The sequence below is a fragment of the Caretta caretta genome, chromosome 12 (assembly GCF_965140235.1).
Source record: "Caretta caretta isolate rCarCar2 chromosome 12, rCarCar1.hap1, whole genome shotgun sequence".
Lineage (NCBI taxonomy): Eukaryota > Metazoa > Chordata > Testudines > Cheloniidae > Caretta > Caretta caretta.
Genome location: NC_134217.1, coordinates 38,845,904 through 38,869,502, shown reverse-complemented (window position 1 = coordinate 38,869,502; position 23,599 = coordinate 38,845,904). Strand labels below are relative to the sequence as shown.

At 44.8% G+C, this 23,599-nt stretch overlaps 1 protein-coding gene across 2 annotated transcripts in view; it reads right to left on the bottom strand.

The window, feature by feature from the left end:
• The window catches only part of ZNF469 (zinc finger protein 469), a 295,831-nt gene that overhangs the window by 247,568 nt on the left and 24,664 nt on the right, over positions 1-23,599 (bottom strand). For both annotated transcript variants that reach the window (XM_075118464.1, XM_075118465.1), the window contains exon 2: positions 16,465-16,588. The gene's annotated coding sequence lies outside the window, so the exon portion shown is untranslated. The remainder of the gene's footprint in view (positions 1-16,464; positions 16,589-23,599) is intronic.

Below are 23,599 nucleotides of genomic sequence, written 5' to 3'. Positions count from 1 at the left end.
AACTTGTGCACACAAATCAGGTATTTGCAGATATATATGTGGTAGGATTGGTTGAAAAATTACTGTCAAAATAGTTTTTACATGAAAAACTGGGTTTTGACTACTTTTTTTCCTCTGGAAAGTGGACACTTTCACAGAAATGTCAACTTTTCACCCAAAAAATAAAGAAATAAAAAATCTCCAACCCCCCAAACTTTTCAGTTTTTTGGTCAAAAACTTGTTGGTTTTTCAACAAAAAGTCAAAATCGGTTCATGGAAAAAACCCCTGCATCTTCCCACCAGCTCCACTACACCATTCTCTGCACATGCACTCACAGTTACTGTGCTCCCCTAATGCTTTGAGAATCATTGCTTAAAAAAGCAAGCCTATTCCTTTCTTCTTCTTTCACCCTAACGTTACCGTTTCCATTGTTGTTCACCCCCTCCCACACCCCAGCCACATGCTCCAGCCCGGAGAAAATGAGCAAGCGTGGGGGAGAGCGAGCAACGGAGAAAGAGGGGATGGAGTGAGTGGCAGGCAGGGGCCTCGGAGAGGGGTGTGGTGGGGTGGAGCCTCAAGGAAGGGGTGGGGCATAAGAACATAAGTACGGCCCTACTGGGTCAGACCAAAGGTCCATCTAGCCCAGTATCCTGTCTTCTGACAGTGGCCAATGCCAGGTGCTCCAGAGGGAATGAACAGAACAGGTAATTATCAAGTGATCCATCCCCCGTCACTCATTCCCAGCTTCTGGCAAACAGAGGCTAGGGACACCATTCCTACCCATCCTGGCTAATAGCCATTGATGAACCTATCTTCCATGAATTTATCTAGTTCTTTTTTTAACCCTGTTATGGTCTTGGCCTTCACAACATCCTCTGGCAAGGAGGTCCACAAGTTGACTGTGCGTTGTGTGAAGAAATACTTCCTTTTATTTGGTTTAGACCTGCTGCCTGTTAATTTCATTTGGTGACCCCTAGTTCTTGTGTTATGAGAAGTAGTAAACAACATTTCCTTATCTACTTTTTCTACACCAGTCATGATTTTATAGACCTCAATCATATCCCTCCTTAGTTGTCTTTTCCAAGCTGAAAAGTCCCAGTCTTATTAATCTCTCCTCATATGTAAGCTGTTCCATACCCCTAATCATTTTTGTTGCCCTATTCTGAACCTTTTCTAATTCCAATATATCTTTTTTGAGAGGAGGCGACCACATCTGCACACAGTATTTAAGATGTGGGCATACCGTGGATTTATATAGAAGCAACATGAGATTTTCTGTCCTATTATCTATCTCTTTCTTAATTATTCCCAGGGTTCTGTTTGCTTTTTTGACTGCCACTGCACATTGAGTGGATGTTTTCAGAGAGCTCTCCGCAATGACTCCAAGATCTCTTTCTTCAGTGGTAACAGCTAATTTAGACCCCATCATTTTATGTGTATAGTTGGGATTATGCTTTCCAGTGTGCATTACTTTGCATTTATCAACATTAAATTTAATCTGCCATTTTGCTGCCCAGTCACCCTGTTTTGAGAGATCCTTTTGTAGCTCTTTGCAGTCTGCCTGGGTGTTAACTATCTTTAGTAATTTTGTATCATCTGCAAATTTTGCCACCTCACTGTTTACCCCTTTTTCCAGATCATTTATGAATACGTTGAATACAACTGGTCCCAGAACAGACCCCTGGGGGACATCACTATTTATCTCTCTCCATTCTGAAATCTGACCATTTATACCTACCCTTTGTTTCCTATCTTTTAACCAGTTACCAATCCATGAGAGCACCTTCCCTCTTATCCCATGGCAGCTTATTTTGCCTAAGAGCCTTTGGTGAGGAACCTTGTCAAAGGCTTTCTGAAACTCTAAATACACTACATCCACTGGATCCCCTTGGTCCACATGCTTGTTGACCCCCTCAAAGAATTCTAGTAGATTGGTGAGGCATGATTTCCCTTTACAAAAACCATGTTGACTCCTCCTCAACAAATTATGTCATCTATATGTCTGACAATATTGTTCTTTGTTATAGTTTCAACCAGTTTGCCTGGTACTGAAGTCAGGCTTACCAGCCTGTAATTGCTGAGAACACCTCTGGAGCTCTTTTTAAAAATTGGTGTCACATTAGCTATTCTCCAGTCATCTGGTACAGAAACTGATTTAAATGATAGGTTACAGACTACAGTTAGTAGTTCTGCAATTTCACATCTGAGCTCCTTCAGAACTCATGAGTGAATACCATCTGGTCCTGATGATTTATTACTGTTTAATTTATCAATTTGTTCCAAAACCTCCTCAAATGATACCTCAATCTGGGGCAGTTCCTCAGATTTGTCACCTAAAAAGAATGGCTTAGGTTTGGGAATCTCCCTCACATCCTCAGCCGTGAAGACCAATGCAAAGAATTCATTTAGTTTCTCCGCAATGACCTTATCGTCCTTGAGCGCTCCTCTAGCACCTCGATTGTCCAGTGGTCCCACTGGTTGTTTGGCAGGCTTCCTGCTTCTGATGTACTTCAAAAAAATTTGCTATTACTTTTTGAGTCTTTGGCTGACTGTTCCTCAAATTCTTTTTTGGCCTTCCTAATTGCAGGACTGGGCAGGGGCAGGGCATGGGTGTTCGGTTTTCTGCAATCAGAAAGTTGGCAATCCTATCTTGTGTGTGTCTTCTGCAGTATCTCTGCTATCAGAATCTTTTTGATTGCAGCCAGTCTCTGTGATTTCACATCCTACTCTCCTTCTAACTTCATTCGTCTTAAAATCATTCCACTTGACACTGCCATGTTTCCAAGAACTGCTTCCAACTTTCTGATGTCTGTTTCATTTAATGCAGCTGGTTCTAGACCATAGAGTAATAGTGGTGGTTCAATGCTTTGATAAATATTCACTTTGGTACCAAACATAATGTGTTTATTAGTCCATAATTTCTGCGCAGCACTTGTGGCTAAGAGACATCTCCTTTTAACCTCATCCTCAATGGAACCATTGGTTCTGATCAAGCATCCTCCGCGCACGTAAGATTCTACGTATTCTATGACCTCACCGCTTCTGGATTTCAACATTTCATCTATTGCCCTTTTTACAAGATGCAACCACTTTGTCTTCTTGGCATTTATTGTAAGTCGACTACACCATTTTTCCAAGGTAGCAAATTCTGACACGTGTACAATAACATCTGCATAACCTAAGTAGCTTAATTTGAGATCATCCAATGTCACTCTCTGCAACTCATCTACCATTCTTAACATCCAGTTTAAGAACACGATGAAAGGTGATGATGATTCCATGCTCCCTTGGCTTGCACCAAACTTTGACTTGAACCAGTTGCTTCATTTTCTACCAATTCTTAAAGCAGCCCAAGAGTCTTCATGCATAGCTTTTATCATTGCAGTTATCTTATCTGACACTTCATATGAAGTTACTATTTCCCATAAAACATCCCTCCAAATCAAATCAAATGCCTTCGTAAAGTTGATGAAAACAGCAAACATCTTTAATCCCCATTCTTGCTCCCCCCCAACTCCTATCAACTATCAAAGCATGAATATCTGATCAATGCAACTTCAGTTTGGTCTGAAGCTGCACTGTTCCTTTTATTAATGTTACGTTATTCTAATAAAATCAGCAATGTGAAGCTGAAACAGGCTTTTAATCAATCTTTTAAAACACCTTTTTGTCCTGCAGTTGCCGATTTTATATATATATATATATATATAAATATATATATAAAAATGTGGCATTTCAGTGACAATCAAGTACACCATGGCAACTTTCCACTTTTCTCCAAAGTGTCAGCAATTGGCCTCTGTTGGCATTGAGTCGACGACAGTAGGAAACCAATAGTCTGACTCAGCCTGGCAAGAAAGACAGGTCCAGACTAAGTTTAGATGTGAAGTTACTCGAACTTTGAGGAATTTCAGGTAAGTATGTCATCTCAACTAGAACCCAAGCGAAAACCCTAGATCTGGAAGCCTAGAACTCTGGAGAGGTTTCAATCCAGACTGGAATCTAAACTTTTTAGCTCTGACCCAATTCTACTGCCAAAAGCATTTCATGGGGACATTTTAGGGGCACAGTGAGAGCTAGTACTGTCATTTGTTACTAATATTATGGTAACACCCAGGGGGCCCAATTAAGACTGAGCTAGTCACTGTACAAACTTAGATAGAAATGGTTCCTGCCCTGAAAAAGTTACAATCTAAGACAACATGTGATACATGAAAGGTGGGGGAGAGAGGGAAAACATCACAGCACATACAATTTTTATGCACAGATGAATTCCTCTTGGGTGGTCAGTTCAGTCACAAAGGAGCATCTCCACTAGCAAAGCTGCTAAGATGAATTGATCTGTTCACCAGAAGCCTTTACCTGCATTAATTCAACTACTGTTTTCGCATGCTCCGCAAGCCCAGAACCTGTCTTCTTATGATAAAATCTAGTCTTAACACACCAAGAAGACTGATTGCATTGCTGATCCTCAGTAGGTAGCTACACTGCAGACTAACACACCCTGAGCCAAGTGTCTGCTTATCAGATTTTAAGAACAACTCCATAAAGAATGATGAAACCCCCAGAAGCGGAAGAGCAGAACGGGATTGGGCCAGCAGAGTGGGAACAAAGAGGGCTGCTACTTGCCATGCGGCCTGTGATTTAGCACTTTTGTTCCCCTCAAGGCCAGCAGCAGTGTAAAACAGGAGCCAGATATTAAGCACATAAGGAGGAACTCTCTGTTTAAATCTTCTAGATGCGATGCTTTAGAGAAACTGCCAAGTATCAATGGAAACTTGTACAAGTAACTGAAAAGCCCTTGAGCGGTGCTTCTGATTTCAGTTTTGTCTCTCATTTCCGAGCTGACCCTATTCACATTGATTCAGCACCACCAGCTGCAATCTTTGATCAAATGCACAGACTGTCTCCCTGATGAGGACTCTTGTAGGAAGTGCTTTGCCTTTTCCCCAGTGCCTGTTGGTCAGATTTCGTTGTTAGATTATGCCTCCTTAGCACACTTGCCCAGTATCTGCACTTTAAAACTTGGTCCTAATATATTTATTTACTAGACAACAATTACTAAGTGAGACTTTATAGTTTGTTGTTCAAATACAGCCTGAAATTTTGTCTGCTCCACTCTTAGAGAACCCCAATGGACAGGCTTTAAATAATAAGCTAGAAGGATAATTAGAGATGGAAGAAATTTTACGGGGTTCTATTTGTCCATTTCCACTCTGCAAGCGCAGGAGTCCCCCATTTTTATCCCCAGTGATTTGCTCAGTCTTTGTATTATGTTAATTCTATGCTAAACAAGTGACATTTAATTAGTGCAAACAAATGATTGCTCTGGCTATCTGTTTAGTCATTACGGTAGCTCAGTTAGCAGGATACACTTCCAGACCAGATCATCATAGGTTTGAATCCCACTCCAGGACTTAAAGAAATATGCAAAATGTTACAAACCTCTTTGGTTTTCTCTGTAATTTTTCAGGAGATGCTATTTATTTTATAATCCAAGGGGAAAAAAGGGGCCGGGGTGAAGGGGTTGCCTGTATAAGGATTTCTTATTAAAACCAAAAACAGTTACAGACCTCCAAAAGATAAATAGTAATTGTGATAATTTCTTTCCTGGGCATCCTACATCACACACTGTACTAAGCACCAAGCCGTGTTACATATATCTCCTCAATGCACATTGCTCACGGCTTTTCTGACGTAGTTTTAACATACTACAGTGCATGGTACCACCTCAACTCTCAAATGGAAATTGGATGGTGGGGAACAGAAATCTACACAAAAAGGCTTTCAAAAAACATCAAGAGAGATGATTACCCTTCCCCCAAAAGGAAATATCCTCTACAGATCCCTGTCTTGAAGATGTCGGAGCCAAAGGGGTGTCTGTCAAAAACAACCCAGCATAACAGGGAAAGAGTTCCATATATTGAATGTACTTTCCCAGGGGCAGAAAAGTTGAATGGAGGCCTAGGAGAGTAACACACTGAAGTCAATGGGAGCTGTGCACACGGAAGGATATCAGGATTTGTCCCATGTTGCTGTACTGATTTGGAATATTGGAAGAACTGTGTTTTTGTGAAAGCTTGGCAGATCCCCTTTAAATCAGATATCTCTGCAAACCAGACACAGCTGAAAGGTATGAGGCTAATCTGAGCTGACATTCTAATGAGTCAAGTACATATTTCAACACCCAATAAAAAAAAGAAATCTTGGCAAAGTTCTAACAGGCCAAGTGAGCAGAGACAATTTAAGTTGGTTTATTTTTTAGTAATTAGTTACAGATTAGATTAGGCAGCATCATTCAGATTGAGAACTAGAGAGGAAGGCGTGTTTAGAAAAAGATCCTCAAGGGCCCAGAGAACTAAATTATTTCAATCCTAGAACTTGTTGATAGAGAAGGCATGTGCCAATAATCACTACATTTTCAACTATAATGATCAGGGAAGTGTAGGCACTTGTCTAAAGTGGAATTAAAGCAGCCTACAGGACGATATATCTTCCTTTTTCTGGTTTTAGCGGTGTTACTTAGTGTATTAGAAAATAGATAACTCTAAAGCATTGGAAGTATATGAGGGACCTGACAGGAGGAAAACTGCAGGCTCTTTAATCAGATTTGGTGTTGTCACTTACAGCTAGAAAGGTTTTACTTCCAAACCAAGGACGAACAGCAACAATAATAAATGTTTGATGTGCATTGTGTTTCTAAGGGCATATCTGCTAACAGACCAGAATGTACAAGGTACTCACGTAATATTAGAAATATCCCTGCCTTACCGCACATAGACCTGAGCAATCAGATAGCTGCACAGGCTCAAGTTACATCGACATTACACTTTTCCCAGAAACAGGAAAGCGATATTTCCAGGATTATTATATGATTCACAACATGCCTTCCCATGGGATGCTAAGCAGCATCACGGTACGGGCGTGTGCATTCTCAAAGGAAAGATGCACAGTGACACATTACACCTGTGCAGGCATGTGTCCTCCCAGCACTGCAAGGCTTCTGTGCCTGCATACATGCTGATTAGGTTACATAGCATAACTGTACCTGATCTCTATTGCAGCCTACGTGCCCATGGGGATGTATACAGAGTGGAAACGTTGGGGAAAGGGAGCTTTGGGAAAGTTAGTGTTGTCTAGTGCAGAGGTTCTCAAACTGTGGTCTGTGGACCACCAGTGGTCCGCGAGCTCCATTCAGGTGGTCCGCGGATGGTTCCCTTTAAGGTGCGCACCTGGGCAGCAGCACACGAGAGAATGAAGGGCCACCCACCTAATTAGTGGAGCCGCGCAGGCGTGGCTCCACTAATTAGGTGCCTGGACACTGGAGAAGATGCACATTTAAAGTGAGGTGGTGGCCTTGGGGGGAATAAGGGGTAGGTGGGAGGGGGCAGTGGGGTGAGAAGAGGGGGTGGGGGGAATTTCCGATGTGCAGGGCTGCGGTGGCCAGAGAAAGAGGTGACTTTCCCCAGCTCCAGGGCTGCGGCCACCGGGGAGAGATGGCCCTCTTCCCCAGCCCCAGTTCAGGGGCTGCTGCGGTGCGGGAGAGACCCCCCTCCTTCCCAGCCCCAGCTTGGGGGCTGCTGCAGCTGGGGAGAGAGGGCACATCCATTGCATTAGAAAGGTAAGATGACTCATACTAAAATTTGAGTTGCGTGCTTTTATTTGTAGAACAAAAAAACGTTCATTATTATTAAGGTTTTTTTATTAAGGTTTTTTTAAATAGCGCTTTTATCCAAAGCACTTTACAATAGTTAGCTAAGGGTACAAACAACATTTGGAAAGATCAGTAAGTGGTCCACCGAGACCCTCAGTAATTTTCGAGTGGTCCGTGAAAAAAAAGTTTGAGAACCATAGGTCTAGTGGATAGGGTATTAGAGTAGGACTTGAGAAACTTGGTTCAGTTCTCTGCAGTACCACAGGATTCCTATGTGATTTTGGGCAAGTAACAGGCAGGGTTTTAAAGATATTTAGGCACTAAAAATACAAAGAAGCACCTACTGGGATTTTCAAAGGTGAGGAGGAGCCTAGCTCCCATTGAAACCAATGGGAAAGAGGCACGTAGGCCCCTTTTGAAAAATGTGGCCCGTACCCTCTGCAGATTTCAGTCCCCCATCTGCATAATAGCCCTGCCCCATCTCACAGGGGTTTCATGAGGAAAAATACATGACAGATTCTGAGGTACACAGATACTGTGGTAAGGGGGGGCCAAATACATACCAAAGACAGATAGGAATCACAAACCTGGATTCTATTCCTGGTTATGCCACCATCTTGCTGTGTGATACCTTGGCCAAGCCACTTGGCTTCCTCTGTGCCTGTTTCCCCTCTTGCCCAGGGTCTGTATTCCTGTTTAGCCTGTAAGCAATTCACTATGGGGATTGTCTCTCACTATGCACAAGGGGCACTGCTGGACTATGAGCCAGAAAGAGGCATGCTCCAGTGATCAGAGCTCAGCAACATCCAGTGGTCAGACTCCCAATATGAATACTCGGGAGATGCTTTCAATGTCAGGGAGACTTGTGATGTTTAACAGCACTCACTTCCACAGGTATATATTTGAGGGCTCACAGCCTGGTGTGATTTAATCACCACCTTACAGCTACGCTAGCAAAAAAAAGCCCAACACCTATCCACTTGCCCACAACCAAAACCAACACCAGCTACCATATGCCTGACAGCAGGCCAGAGGTCCACAGACAGCTGCTCTGAGTGGCTGTGAAGTTAAGTACAATGGCAATTGATTTCTAACCGTGTGATGCTGCAGCCCGGGTGGTGTGTGTATATCTGCAGTGAACCAGTCGACATTCTGCATTTAACCTTTCCAGCACAAATGTGACCTTTGTTTACTTCATTTCCTGCTCATCCTTTGCAACTTTAAAAATAAAATGAAGGGTTTGCCAGTCTGGAAATGGCCTAGATTCACAGATTCATAGGGCTTCAGGCAGAAGGGACCATTAGATCCAGAGGCGGTGAGTTCTATCTCCACGTGGTGCCTTAGCACCAGCAATATTCAGAGCCCAGGGGCCCCGCCCGGCCCCACTTGCAGCCCCTCCGTTCCTCCCCCGAGTGTCCCCTGGCCCCTGCTTGCTGCCCCCTCCCCGCCCCCGGAGAAGAGCATCCCTGCCTCTGCCTCTTCCATGCAGCTCCCTGCTGCCTCCCTGCAGCAACGGCTGCCGCAGGGTCCTAGTGCCCCCAACTTCACTGCCAGGGCAAACTGACTGAGCCTGCCCTTTCACCTCAGACCCTTCCCTTTTCCGGCGGGACCCTCCACCAGCACAGGGGCCCCCCTGCCCGCAGTCACTGCTCCTGCCCCACGCTGGGCAAGGGGCAGCCCCATCCCTCGCCCCCAGTGAGGCTACAGTCAGGGGCAACAGCAGGGGAAGAGGCGCACGCAGCTCCCCCCAGCACCCAGCCTGGGGGAGGCCAGGGAGATTCCTGGGCCTGAGAGGGGCCCTAGGATCACATGCAGTGACAGTAGTGGGGGTGAGTGTGCTCCTGGGGGGGGGGGAGGGGGCGCGGGAAAGGCCCAATTGGGCAGGAGAGTCCAAAATACAAAGTCCAAGTCCTGGTCCCAGGCTGAATGACTCCAGGATAGCATTTGTCCCGGATTCCCTGTGGCACTGTTGCATGCCTGCCTGAGGCTCAGGGGCAGCACCAGCCTCTTCCAGATGGGGGAGCTGAGTTGGGCCTTAGCATCCCCTCAACACAAGGCCCCATCCCTGTTCCTCCTCTTCCCCCAATGCCTCGCCCCCTGCTCCCCTGCCCCGGCCAGACTGGAATCCAGAGCCAGGCTGTGGTAAGAGCCACCCAGGAAGCCCGGGCTGCTGTGGGGAGCCCGGGACACAGGCCAGGGGCTGTTCTCTGGCAGGGCCTCGGGAGGAAGAGCAGTAGGATGGGGGCAGCCACAGAGGACAGAGGGGCTCCTGCTTCCCGCTTTTGCCTTTTGAAAAGTTGGCCACCCTAAGCTTGGGCTGCAGGTCTATAAAATTGCAGTGTAGAGGCTCGGGCTTCAGCTCAGAGACCCTCAGAGACCCACCTGCAGAGTCTCAGAGTCCAGCGAGTCTGAACATCTTCACTGCAATTTTATAGCCCTGCGAGTCCGAGTCAGCTGATTCATCACTAGATGTACCCTCTGTGCCTCCGTCCCCCATCAGTAAAAGGGGCCTACACTTGAGGTGGCTGGTGGTCGTTACTAAGCCAAGAAACCAACAGAAGTTGGCCTTACCCAACCGTGGTAACAGAAAAAGGAAAGGAGGATGATCGCTGGTCTTTGGCTAAAACACGTCTGCCAAAAAGGCATCCAGTGTTGATTTGAAACTATCAAGAGATGTAGGATCCACCGCTTCCCTTGGCAGCTCGTTCTAGTGGTTAATCACCCTCACTGCTTACAATGTGTGCCTAATTTCTCATCTGAATTTTCCTGGCTTCAGCTTCCAGCTATTGGTTCTTGTTCTGACTTTCTATGCTAGACGAAAGAGCCCTTTAGTATTTGCTATGTTCTCCACAGGGAAGGTACACTGTAATCAAGTGTATATGTAGTGGGGCCTATATAGAGAAATAAACACTTCTTTGTTTGATCATGGAACATCAGGACATACGCACACATGCTTCCCACACTTTAACTGTACACCTCAGGGTACTGTAGACTAAAGAAGCAGATGGAAGAAGACTTAAAAGGTTTCCTGGCTCTCGGATGTGTTTCATACAAGTTCACAAAGAAGAACATTAGGGAAAAAACCCTCTCAAAATATAAATGCAGAGTGCTCTTTGGCCGAGGCTGCCAAAAGTAAGAGTCATATATTTACAGTGGTTCCGTGATCACAAATTCCCCTCAGAGAAGTGGAGGGCTGGAGCCTTGTTATGTCAGTCATCTGGGACACGTCTGATATACAGTCATGTATATTCCCAAGTATTGTGGGAGTCTGTCCAACAGGGACACACTGCCCATAAGCAGCAGTTATGAATGTTTTCCATACCACGACTCAACGTTATAATACAAGGTTTTCACATCCTCCTCCCCTTGTTTCTGGGCCCTGACCCCTCCATCTCATCCAGCAATAAAGAAAAGAAGGATGGTTGTAACCCACACATTGAGAACCCATGGACCATATCATTGACGAAGGTGTTTTCCAAACCACAATCAACATTAGGCTGCTAACTTTGTGCAAAAGAGAGAGACACAGAGTTATAGCTTCAGCCCCATGCTATGTTCATGCCGCGGGGAATTGGAAGGGTTGGCCATGAGTGTTCCATGTTGCTGTACTCTGTGAAATAACTGATGGCGCTTTTTGAGTATTGTCAGTTGGGTGAAATGAGCACTTCCAAATTGTCTTCAGCTGAGATCATCTAGCCATCAACAGCAATATGTGTTTTGCACTTATATCTACCCATGCTGCACTATGACCTTCCACACGAGTATTTCCAGTTGTTTTACAATAATGTCCTGATCTTCAGAAGTGCTGAGACCCAAAAAGCCCAATAAAGTCAAAAAGGGGGGCAAACTCTTGACACCTTTGAAAATCCAGCCACTTCTCTGCATAACACTCTTCTGAGGAAGATAAGCATTATCCTCTTATTACTGATGGGGAAACTATGTTACAGAGCAGTGAAGTAACTTGACCAACGTTATAAAGTGAAGTCAGGAATGGAACTCCGATCTGATTCCAAATACCCTCAGCCGCATGACTATCCTTCCTCTCTCCCAGTGAAAGCCGATTAACAGCAAAATGTGCAAAGAGAGACGAGGTCTGAAGCAGATAGAGGTTTTGGCTTGCTTATGGTATGACTCGATTGCAGCTGGTATAGCTCAGAGGCAAGCTTGATTGAGGGTTGCTTTATTTATTGCATGATGAAAGCAATTCAAAGTATGGCAGGTCATCTAAAGGTTTGGGCAGGCATCTTTTTGTTGCAGAACTTGAAATACAAACAACACAAAAAAAACCCTAGACCTCATGCTAACCTCTAATACACGTCACCTCTCCCTTTTCCCATCTTTTCATTTTCTATGGCTCATTCAGAGCTGTAATTATTGCTGTTTGGATATACCTCAAACTTTTGCTCAAGCTAAGCCATATATCCATACCAACACACCTAGCAATCTAACTTTGCCTAGCACAGCATTTCCAAGTCAGACTATAGCTGCACTTATTAAACTTGTACTTATGAAACTTGGTCCTAGCTTATTCCCCAGAGTGAGTGCAGGCACTGAGGACAAACAGGAAGTAGGAAGTTCGGTTGTTTTTTGTTTTTAAGATAATTTTATATATTGGGTTTTGGCCCCAATGCATATCACGGGATCGGTGGACCCTGTTTATGCTCACAAGCTCAGGTGTATTACATCAAGAGAAGGATAGACCACTTAAAAGGATTTCAGGCTACAGTCCATTTATGCTTTAGATCAACAAATGTTTTCATTTTTAATAACAATGTCATCTCACCTATGTAAAATATGTATTAAAATTAGAAACAATAAAGTTTTAGTCTGTCACTGTAGGTTAAGTAAACATTATTTCAAGTCACTGCTCATCATACAGCAAACGCTCAAACGGTGAGCATTGTTCAGCCAACCTATTTTTATTTTAAAAAACCTACAGCAGGATAATACAATTCATGTCTGGAATACGTAACTAGTCCATGCATTCAAAGCTTCCCTGTTCCAAAGGAACCAAACATATTAAACTACACTCCACTCCCGTGCACTTTATACTGCAGAAAACCATTGAAAGGCAGCTTAGACACAACATTTAACCTGCTGTAAAAGCTTTTTCAGCTGGAGGAGAAAAGGATTCCTAGTTTTAGACATCTGCTAATGTGGTGCCAAGAAATTAAAGCAACAGAAAGCTGAGAGACACTCTTCTGGCCATTTTGTCATCTGGCCTTGGGAAAAAAAAATCTGTCATATTTGATCACTAGAGACACAACCATCTGGTACCCTCTTACAATTATCCAAGAGCAAAGTAAGAGGCTGCTCTTGAAAATTTGGGCCTTTATGTAGCAGGCCCTGTGGGCACCAGAAGCAGGGGGGTCAGAGGCCATGCCCCTCCCTCCCTTTTTAACAAAAGAAACATATGCGCAGAATTCATGTCCCCTGTAGATTTTTTCCCCCAGCAAAATAATAGATCCTGCCAGGGAGGCACTGCAATTACACCTTTTGCCCACCAGGGGCTGCTGTGGTGACAGAAGAGAGAAGCTCACAGCAGGAGCAGCCAGCTGCAAGGAGGGAGGGGGCTCTTTGGCATTGGTCTTCCCCCCCCCCCCCCCCCCCCACACACACACACATACACACACTTCTACACAGATTCTGGTGCTCTTGGCAGGACCTCAAATTCTCAGTGTCCTGTGGGGATTAGGGACCTGATCCAACTCCAATTCAAGTCAATAGAAAGACTCCCATTGGCCAGATTGGGAGTTGGAGCAGATCCAAAGTGGGGTGTGACTCAGGTTACTGATACACCAGACATTTTCCCATCAGCTGTGCAAATCACTCATCCGCGCATGTTTATGTTGGCTTCAAAAGCATACAAGGAAGTGTTCTCATAGCATAGGTGTCGAATGATGTTCCCACTGCATGGCCACAGGCCTTCACCTGCATTATTTACACCTTAGCTGCCTCTTCTGAGACTTTAAGATAAATACCACCACACTAATTGTCCTTTTTTGCTAAGTATTGTGACAATAGTACGTGGACAGGGTAACAGGAAGGCTGTCTGATTACAAGAATCTCAAGAATCTCCCTGCCTACCCAGAGGAGACACATTTCTTCCTAGTGATTCCCTACAATGGATTTGTGAGCTTGTTTCCTGCTACCAAGACCAACCACAAATTATCCTATAAAATGAATTTACCTCCGGGAAATACTTTGCCATTGCAAAGTTCATCTCTGTGAACACACAGTTTAGAGACAAGGTAAGTGCCAGTGGAAGTCACACATGGGTAAGTGCCTATGCACATGCCCAGGAAATGCAAACACCAGGAGAGTGTAAGGAGGTCAACAAGAAAAAACACACTGCTGCTGGTGGTTTTTCCTGAAACAATCTAAGCTTTCCCCTATCTCATTATATACAGCAACCTACACTCACTGGGCCAGTTTATGATATAATTTACACCAACAGCCTGAAGCAGATATCAGAATCTGTCCCCAGGACATGTAACTCATACTGTTTACATCACCTCTGAATTTGGCCCAAGGGAAGGTGTGAAAGGGGAAAGACAACAAGGACCACAGCCAGATTTGCATGTTGGCAAATTCCCTCCAACCCTGCAGGAGAGGAAAGCTTTGAAATGAAACAAAAGCCAGCAAACTCCTGCAGAAGGTACTAAAGGCCTCTTTCTCTTCCTTGCCATAACTCACCACGTTGTGTTTTCTATAGAAACAAAGGCCATCCCTCAAAGGGAAGCATTCACACGCTCACACAAAGGAATCCAGGATTCGGTTTCATGGTAATTAGGGCTGCAGTCATACATGGGCTCACCAGCTTTTTGCTGCTGTTTGGATAACCCCACATTCTGAAGAGGCTGTGCCTAGACTGATGAGCCCTTTTTCAAACGTTCGTTCCCGATCTCACCCCTTAACATTCTCTTTGGGAAGCTAAACAGATCGAGCTCTTTGAGTCTATCACTCTAAGGCAGGTTTTGTAACCCTTTAATCCTCCTTGTGGCTCTTCTCTGAACTCTCTCCAATTTATCAACATCCTTCCTGAATTGCAAACACCAGAACTGGACCCAGGATTCTGGAAGCAGTTGTACCCGTGCCAAAGGCAGAAGTAAAATAACCGGTCTGCTCCTACTCAAGATGGCCCTGCTCAGGCATCCCAGGATTGCATTAGCCCTTTTGACCACAGTGTCACGCTGGAAACTGATTATCTACCATAACCCTCCTATTCCCCGCTTTACCACAGACTTGCTGTGATGACCTTGAGCAAATTGTTTCTCTAGGTCCCAGCTACCCCCATCTTTAAAACGGAAATAACTAAGCTCATATTTAACTTGTGATATTGTGGATTCTGCAATATTAGGCTTCTACCACAGTTTTCACAGCGGGAGCCCTGCCGTGTGCATTGCTGACAGGGAGAGCCCTCACCGCCTTGGGTCTGAGAGTGGGAGCCCCCGCTGTCAGCCCCGGGTGGCCGGCAGTGGGAGCCCCCGGCTCTGAGCCCCAGGCAGCAGGCAGTAGAAAATTGCAGAAAAATAATAATGGACTTTAATACTGCAAATAATGAGGTCTATTATTACTTTTCTGGAATTTTCCATGGCTTGTCCACAACTCAGCCACAGGGTTTTGACAATCATCCTGCAATTCAAGTAGGGCCTGAGACGGGTCTTAATTTGTAATGAAAGAGGTGCTGGGGCTCAAACATTCATAACTGATGCATCAAGCCGAGAGGTGCCAGGGCTATGAACTGCCAAGCTGAGAGGTGACAGGGCTCAGCCCTGGCACAAATTAAGAACTGGCCTCAGGGATAAAAGATAAAAAGGGCTACATGTATGCAAACTATTATTATTACTAGTCTGCTGCACACTAATCTTGGCTGAAGGAAATGCTGGCATTAACCTGTGGAGGACTGAGGGTAGCAACGTATTGTCTATTCATAGTGTATTTTTGTTTGTAATCATAATCCAGCATCGTTAATACAGTATGTCCAGTATGAGCAATTCCTGAAGCCTGGATACGGCTGGCTCCTTGCCACAGATCCTTTAATCTCCACACAAAGCTTTCCCTAAACTTGGCGATCTCCTAGGACAGCAAAGTGAGCTGGCTTGCCTGTCCCTTAGAGAAGCTCATTTGTCCAGAAGTCAGGCTGTTCTGATATCAAATTGCAAAGCACGTCAAAGACAAAATAATATTTTCTAAGTCAAGCTTCATTATTGTGATACTAATTAGGGGAAGGTTGAAAGCCTCCCAGAAGGATGGTTGCCATGAAAGGGCTAGGGAGGGGAAGGCACATTGTTACTGTGCAGAAGGAACGCACATCACTAGAGCTGGGAGGATCTCTAGGAGCAAACAATTTATTCCAGTCTTACCCTTTTTTCCTTTTCACAACTTACCCATTAACAGGCTTGGATTTTGACTAATTTATTTACTAGGCATGATTGTTTGTCCAACACCTTTATGCAAAAAAATCTCAGCCAGTGAGTTCTTCACAGACTGTTCACTTCAGCTACATCACTATTTTCTATTCATGGTGCACAACTGGCCACATTAGCCACATGCTGTTGTTTCTCTCCTCTGATTAGATGATAAATGTAATAGAACTGCACAAGCGTTTCTTTCACGAATGGCAAATATCCATACTCCCACACCCATATCTTTGCCAGCATGTAAGTATGGAATAGCCATTCCCCAAATACCAGCTCACACAAACTCTTGGAAAAGTTGTGAACAGAAAAGGGGAAAACGTCGGATGAACTGAACAGTTCTTCCAAATTGAAATGAACTTCCTCAGCGGCTATGCTACGGTACTCTCCAGACTCTAAACCTCACATACCTTTCAAGTCAGTTTTTTTCTAAGGGCTCGTTGCACAGTCCAACTGGATGATTTACTTTTTCTTTTCATAAGTGCATCATCATTTGCAGTTTGATTCAAATGGCAGCAGAAACCTCCTGAGCACCTAAAAGAAACAACATACACAACGGGGTTTGGTTTAATGGTCAAGGTAACATAAAGAGAAGGGCATGAACCAACCCCAAGGATCATGCAAAACTCTTGCATATTTGAAGTCTAGGTATGGATTTTAATTTTGCATCTTGGACCTATTTCCAGACAGTCATCTCTTTTCTTGTTATCACTTTTACTATTGATCAGTGAAGATCAAAGGAGTCGGGATGTTTGTCTTAGATAAGTACCCCAAAGTGTGAATGTTTCTCCAAACTACCTATGAATCCAATTCTGCAAGGTACTTTCTGTAATGCTCTAGGTGTCCTCAACAACCACTGAGGTCCACTGCAGCCAAAGGTACTCTGGACCTTGCAGGATTGGGTCTTAAAACACTCTGATTTGCAAACTAGGGCTGGATAGATCATAAGAAATTCCAGTACACTCTGGGAGATTTTAGAATTTTCAGTTCCGGGTGAAATGTATAAGTGCAGAAGGGTATAGAAAAAAGACAATGGAAGTGGCATCAGAAAAAGAGTTTGACTTGGATTCACTTCCAGAGTTTGGGAGAGGTCCAGTTTGGTTCTTGTTCTCAAATCACTTCTTGTATTCCTATTTTTCACTTTTTGGGGGGAATATGTTTTCATTTTGTTTTTTAAAATAAGTGTCCAGACTTTGATTAAACTTTATCAACCATCATCTCTCTCAGAATGTGCAACAATCTCCTTTCTTTCCATCTTTCTAGGACTTCTCTCTCTGTGTTTGTTCTGCCCAGATGGAAATTTGTGTTTGGCTGTGCTGGGCTATGTCAGCATAGGATAAAAATAATGATCTTTAAAGGAAATCCAAACACTGCAATCTCCTCTTTCACTCACTACCTAATTAATAATTTCCCAGTCACCCCGGCCTTTGAGGAGATCTGTTTGTGTTCACTGCACTCGGGAAAAGTCAAAGCCATTCTGAAACAGGCGTCTGAGAATTCTATTCTTTAAAATGTTCTCTCTTCTACATAAGCATCTAGTACTTAAGGTGTGCAAATGCATGCACAAAAATAGAATCATAGTTGTGGATCCACCTGGCATGTGGAGATAATTAATGCACAGTCATTTGTGCACGGAATTACCACAAGCGTGCAGAAGATCTGGAAGGTGGTTCTAACTGGAGTCCCACAAAAGCCACAGTGTGAAAGGACTTCCAGTGGTTCCACATAGTCATGTAGTCAAGGGTAAACATGAGTTTACCCACTTCTCATTTGGGGGATATGGAGTTTAGTTTAGGCTAGTTTATTCACTTGTATTTTTATGATGACACCACTAGTTCCACATGCCCAACACTAACCAAAAATAAATGGTCCACTGTAGATATGGCAGTAAGATGCCAGAGAGTTACACTGAGATACCAATAAACTCTTGACGATTACCTGTTCTCTTCATTCCCTCTGGGGCACCTGGCATTGGCCATTGTTGGGAGGACAGGATGCTGGGGTGGATGGACCTTTGGTCTGACCCGCTATGGCCATTCTTATGTTCTTTGAAGAGATACATGGGGGCTGATTTCTGGGCCCATGCCTCCATTTGAACACATGAGCTTTGACAGAGACTAACACTTGCATGCACAGGTGATGGAACTGTCAGGTACAAAGCCCACTTGTCCAAAGGAGGTTTGCGTGTGCAAAATCTGAAGGTGTTAGTTCCCCAGAGTGCATGTACATAAAAAACACTGTGTGCCTGTGAGATGAGGCAGGACCGAGGGCCCCAATGAAACCCAGCCCCTTGTAGAATACAGGGGAGAGGCTGCCAGCAAGTCATTGATTCTACCTGGAGTACAGTACAATACATCTTCACTGTGCATAGCACTTTCAGAGCAACTGTACCCACACAAGACATGTTACAGAGCTAGACAATACAGCTGCAGTGCTCAGTAGGACTATCTGAGGTACAGAGAAAGGGAGAGGCACAGACAGGGGAGAACAGATTGGCTTTCAGCTGAGATGTGAAGCAACAGAGAGAGCTGATGAGACAGTGAGATACAGAGGAGCCGTTCCAGATGGCAGGAGTTGCAGAGAGATGGTGTGAATGGAAGGAGGGGCGACAGTGCAAGTGGAGGGAACAGAGGGAGTCAGCCGAGGGCAAGTCTAATAGGGCCTTTATAAACGAAGAGGGGCTGGATGCTGAAATGAATGGTGACAGGAAGGAAAACTAATTGTTTGCGGATGGAGGGGATAGGGCAGCGCATTGCAGTCACAGAGCCAAATGTCTGCAATCAGGATGTAGAGCCTTAGACTGGAAGCTCTTGAGGGCAGGGACTGTGTAAAGTACAAGGTCCAGATCCTGATCATAACCTCGGAGTACTGTGATACAAATATGAGATTATAGTAATAAATACGTAGCCGGCTAATTCTAAATCGTGCCTGAGGATGTGAACTTGCTGTACACTGCGTAGCAGGAGGAGGCCTCAATCCTGACTGCGTGTTACCAAAAGACAAATAATAATTCCTCATGCCCTGGTCATCTAGGCTGTGATTTCACACAGTGCTCAGATCAGCCCATTCTTGGGTGATGGACATGTAGATAAGCCATACGCCCTTGATGAACTTCCTGAGTGCCATCAGATGTACTCCACCAAATGCTTTGGGGAGGCAGAACCACACAGCTTCCTTTGTCCCCGTACACAGCGTATACACAAATGCCAACAACAGGTGTGATGAAGGTGGGAGAGGGCTGCCGCTGTACTCCTCATGTCCCTCTAAACCCATGACTGGGTAGCCCCAAGGCTGAACACTCCAAGTGGGGTGTCTATTGGAAAGGTTGTCGTTTAGCCTAGATTGTTCCAAACTTGGCATTCTCTGGCTGCATTCCCTCCATGGATCCCACCCAGCCGGGTTACGGGCAATACACTCAAACACACAAAACCAAGGCACAAACCCAACAGGGAAGCTCCTGCCCAGGACTGTGGTCAGCACAAGCCCTGTGCATGTCTCAGAGCCCTACAACTCATCCACCCCTCTGCAAAGTCCTCAGATTGAACAGCGCAGCTGCCCCCACTTTACTTCCAAACTGGGATTACCTCTCTCGCCACCCTGGCTGGTAATCAACCCCTAAAATCCCAAGCAGTGGCTTGATTTGATAGGAACTTCTCCTAGGGACACTCTGGAGTGCTACACAGTGAGGCACCAAAATGGCCTGCACATCCCATCTTGATGCAGTGGTTAACGGGTGCTAGTCTGGTGATACCAGTCAGCTCTGTGTTTTTGGGGAACCAGGGGGCAGTATCTAGCCTGTCTGACTCATGAAAGACACCCCTCCACCACCAGCCTCTGCTTGAACCAAAACCGATCAGAGAAAAGGCTTGAAGAGAGCAGTGAAGGGCGTTGGGAGACACACCTAGACCCCTCCTGACAAGGGTGACAAGATTAAGACATCTCCATTAGCATACAGAATGAAGAACAGAGACAACTCCCCTAGCTTCATCTGCATGAAAGATGGGACAGGGATTAGCATAAAGAATGAAGAACAGAGGACCGCACTGAAGTCTGGGACCAGAAAAGCGGGGATGCACTGCATCATGGGAATCTCTGCTCCAGCTGTTAATGAACCTACGCCTGCACACACCCAGCTCAGCAATTATCAGACCGATTCTAGTAATAAATCCTTGACTAAAAGAAAAGGAGGACTTGTGGCACCTTAGAGACTAACCAATTTATTTGAGCATGAGCTTTCGTGAGCTCACGAAAGCTCATGCTCAAATAAATTGGTTAGTCTCTAAGGTGCCACAAGTCCTCCTTTTCTTTTTGCGAATACAGACTAACATGGCTGTTACTCTGAAATCCTTGACTGATATCCAAAATACTGAGCAGCCTAGTTGCATTGTGAGCTCCCTGGAAGAAAACACCACCCATAGCCAAGAGTGATCAGCTCCTATTGTTTATCCTAAAGGAAACCCTTAAGTCATCAGTTTACCTATAAACAAATCTAATGTTCTCCCTTGAACCATTGTATTTTCTCCACAAAAATCCCTACTCACCCTCCAGTCAGTGTTCTGATGCATGGATACAAACTCTGCATCAGTTCCACTGGGACTCCATCTCCTGACGGATCCTGTTGGGGGCTCTGCCTGTCTCCAGCACTCAGGACCCTGAGCTACCACCATCACCTGGGAACCCCGACCAGTTCAAGCCTCCTGGAGTGGGTGAGATCCCTCTCTCTCTCTCCCGCTCTGTTTTCTTTTCTACCTCAGGTAGTAACCTTTAATAATGTAACTGTTGTGTTTGTTTAGGCTCTCCTTGTGCAGTTAGTGCTGGTACTCAATAAATAACTTTTATGGTTAGGCTGGTTGCTTCTCTCTCTCTCTCTCTGAATTTTACTCTTTTGTGTTTTTAGCTTCCCCCATTTACTCCGCAGCAATGCTTCTTTTACCTAAGCTAAAGATCCCTGTAGCGCCCAAAAATATTGTGGAGTTTGCTCATCAAGTGGGTTACGACCAGTACAATTGTGACACGAAAGTGGGGACAGGGACGTGCTGAACCTGTGGCACATAAGGGGGGGCAGCTGAAAGTGCTGCTTAACCCAGCCCATTGAGTACAGGGACAGATAAGGGAATCAGCTGGAGAGTGCTGATTCACCGGTCTGCTCAGACTTGCTCTGTTGTGTGTGTGTGTGTGTGTGTGTGTTCATCAGGAACCCAGTGCTGGGGAACATTGATCCTGCAGGGTAGCTCCATTGGGAGGGGACTTGCAGACGGAAGGAGAAGAGCTCCATATGAACACACAAGTGGCATAAGCAGAACATTAATAGAATTACAGAACCCCGCCCCCCCAAAAGAGTAACCCTAATAAATGAGCATACCCCAAAGTAACGGGCACAGCTGGTAACACGGGGGCTTGGGAGACCTAAGTTCAATTCCCTGCTGTACTACAGACCCCATGTGTGACCTTGGGCAGGTCACTCAGTCTCTCTGTACCTCAGTTTCCCCATCTGTAAAACAGGGATAATAGCACTTTCTTACTCTACAAGGATGTAGTGAGGATAAATACATCAAAGCGTGTGAGGTGCTCAGATACTCTGGTGATGGGGGCAAGATAAGTAACCTAGAGAGATAACTGGGCACTCTCTGTTGAACGTAAAGTGTGATTATTAATAAACTGCTTACTCCTCTTTTATGTTCACACTATTGCTGGGACTAACATCTAGATCTCCCTGACCCCCCGTCCTGTGCGATACACAGGACACCTAAACACAACAGTGCACCGCTTTGACTTTACTAAATACTTCCTCCCATTCGCCCCAGCTGCTAGAGAAGTGAAAAATCCAGCAGAAATACAGGCTAACAAGTCACACAGAACGCTGTCAATTGTATTTGCTTTCTTTCAAGATGGGTTACGTTTAAAAGCCAAGATGCTTGCTTCACTCTGTTTACGGCAGGCAGATGGAATTACTTGTTGTGTCTGGAGTTGCTTGGACTTTTGGACAGCATGCCCAGGGAATACTCACAGACAAACTCGCATGATGGATGGTGTTTTAATGCAATGTAACTTGGACACTATATAGTTACAAGGCCATTTACTAAGCTATTTTTATTTTCCACTGATTTCTCAAGCATTGGATACTCACATTAACCAACTGCACAGCAACCTACCAACATCATGAAGCCTTCATGGCACACCTTCTCATGGCGCCATAAAACAATGTCTGAACCCTGGGCTTTCAAATCCAGCTCAGCATATAAGGCTGGGATCAGAACTCTGGGAGGAAGAGTCCTTGCAAACTAGCCACATCTGTTCAAAGGGAACTCACTTTAACTACGCAAAGTACTTTGCCTTGGAAATAAGAAATCCCATGGACTCAACCAAAAAACGTAGACACTGTCCTAATGTGCAATGAATTGTACAGTTCAAAGCAGCACATTCTAGCCTGAGTGGAGTTACTCCAGATTTACATCGGCATTCACTAAAATCCGTATCTGGCCCTCTACATTCAGGGCTTGATCCTGTGCCCACTAAAGCCAATGGTAAAGCTTCAGTGGCATGGGATCAGGCACTAATTGGCTATGTGCCACTCCCACTGAAATAAACAGGTGCCAGATCATGTCCATCCAAGGGCAGCACTCGGCTCTTTGAACGTCACATGTTCAAAGCCGGGGCACACACTGACTGACTGACCCACGCAACATGACACAGGTAAATATTATCATCCCTATTTTTACAGGTAGGAAAACTGGGGCAGAGATGGTACAAACATGTGGCACGAAGGCTACGACCCAGGACCTTCCACTCCATAAACAGAGACCCCTAGTAACTGAGCTAAAAGAGAATCTCCATCGCAGCAGCTAGAGTACTAATAGGTCTCTGAATGTCTCCCAGCCACTGGAGGGGAACATATAGAGCACTTTGATCATATCAAAGCAACATATAAGCACTGAGCCTAGACACAAAATCAACTTGCCCAACCCTTATTTTGATGAGGAGGACAGGAAAACTGATGATATTTTGCTCACTCTTCAGAAAAGAAAAAGGAAAAGGCACAGGCTGCTGCAGAGGAGAATTCTTCAAGGCTGTTACAATTAGACACTTGGGCAAGTCTGATTCCATCCAACAGAAGGCACCAGTTCCAAATACTCACCACCCAATACTTACTAGTCAAGGAGCTGCTAGTGTTATGGAAACAGTATCTGCTTTACCAGACTGCCTTGTTGTACTGCATAATGGGAATTTTTATAAATAGAGATCAGAGCGATTCCCACTAGATGCTTATGGCACGCCTGGCGCCACGCTGGTTTGGTTTCTGAAGGGTTTTTTAATGGCTGACAGGCTTGACCACACAATGTTTCCACCATCTGGGAAAACAGCAAGATCTCCAAGAAAAAAACCAGTGGAACTAAACTCCTGCAAATTAGAATCCCAATAATCAGGCACCTAACCTCTTTTCGACTGGAGAATTTTTTCCAGCAGCATTTCCATTGGCATAGTCCAAGAACAAAAGCAAATGGACACAGCAATCTATTGCATATGGAACTACATCAATCGATTCAC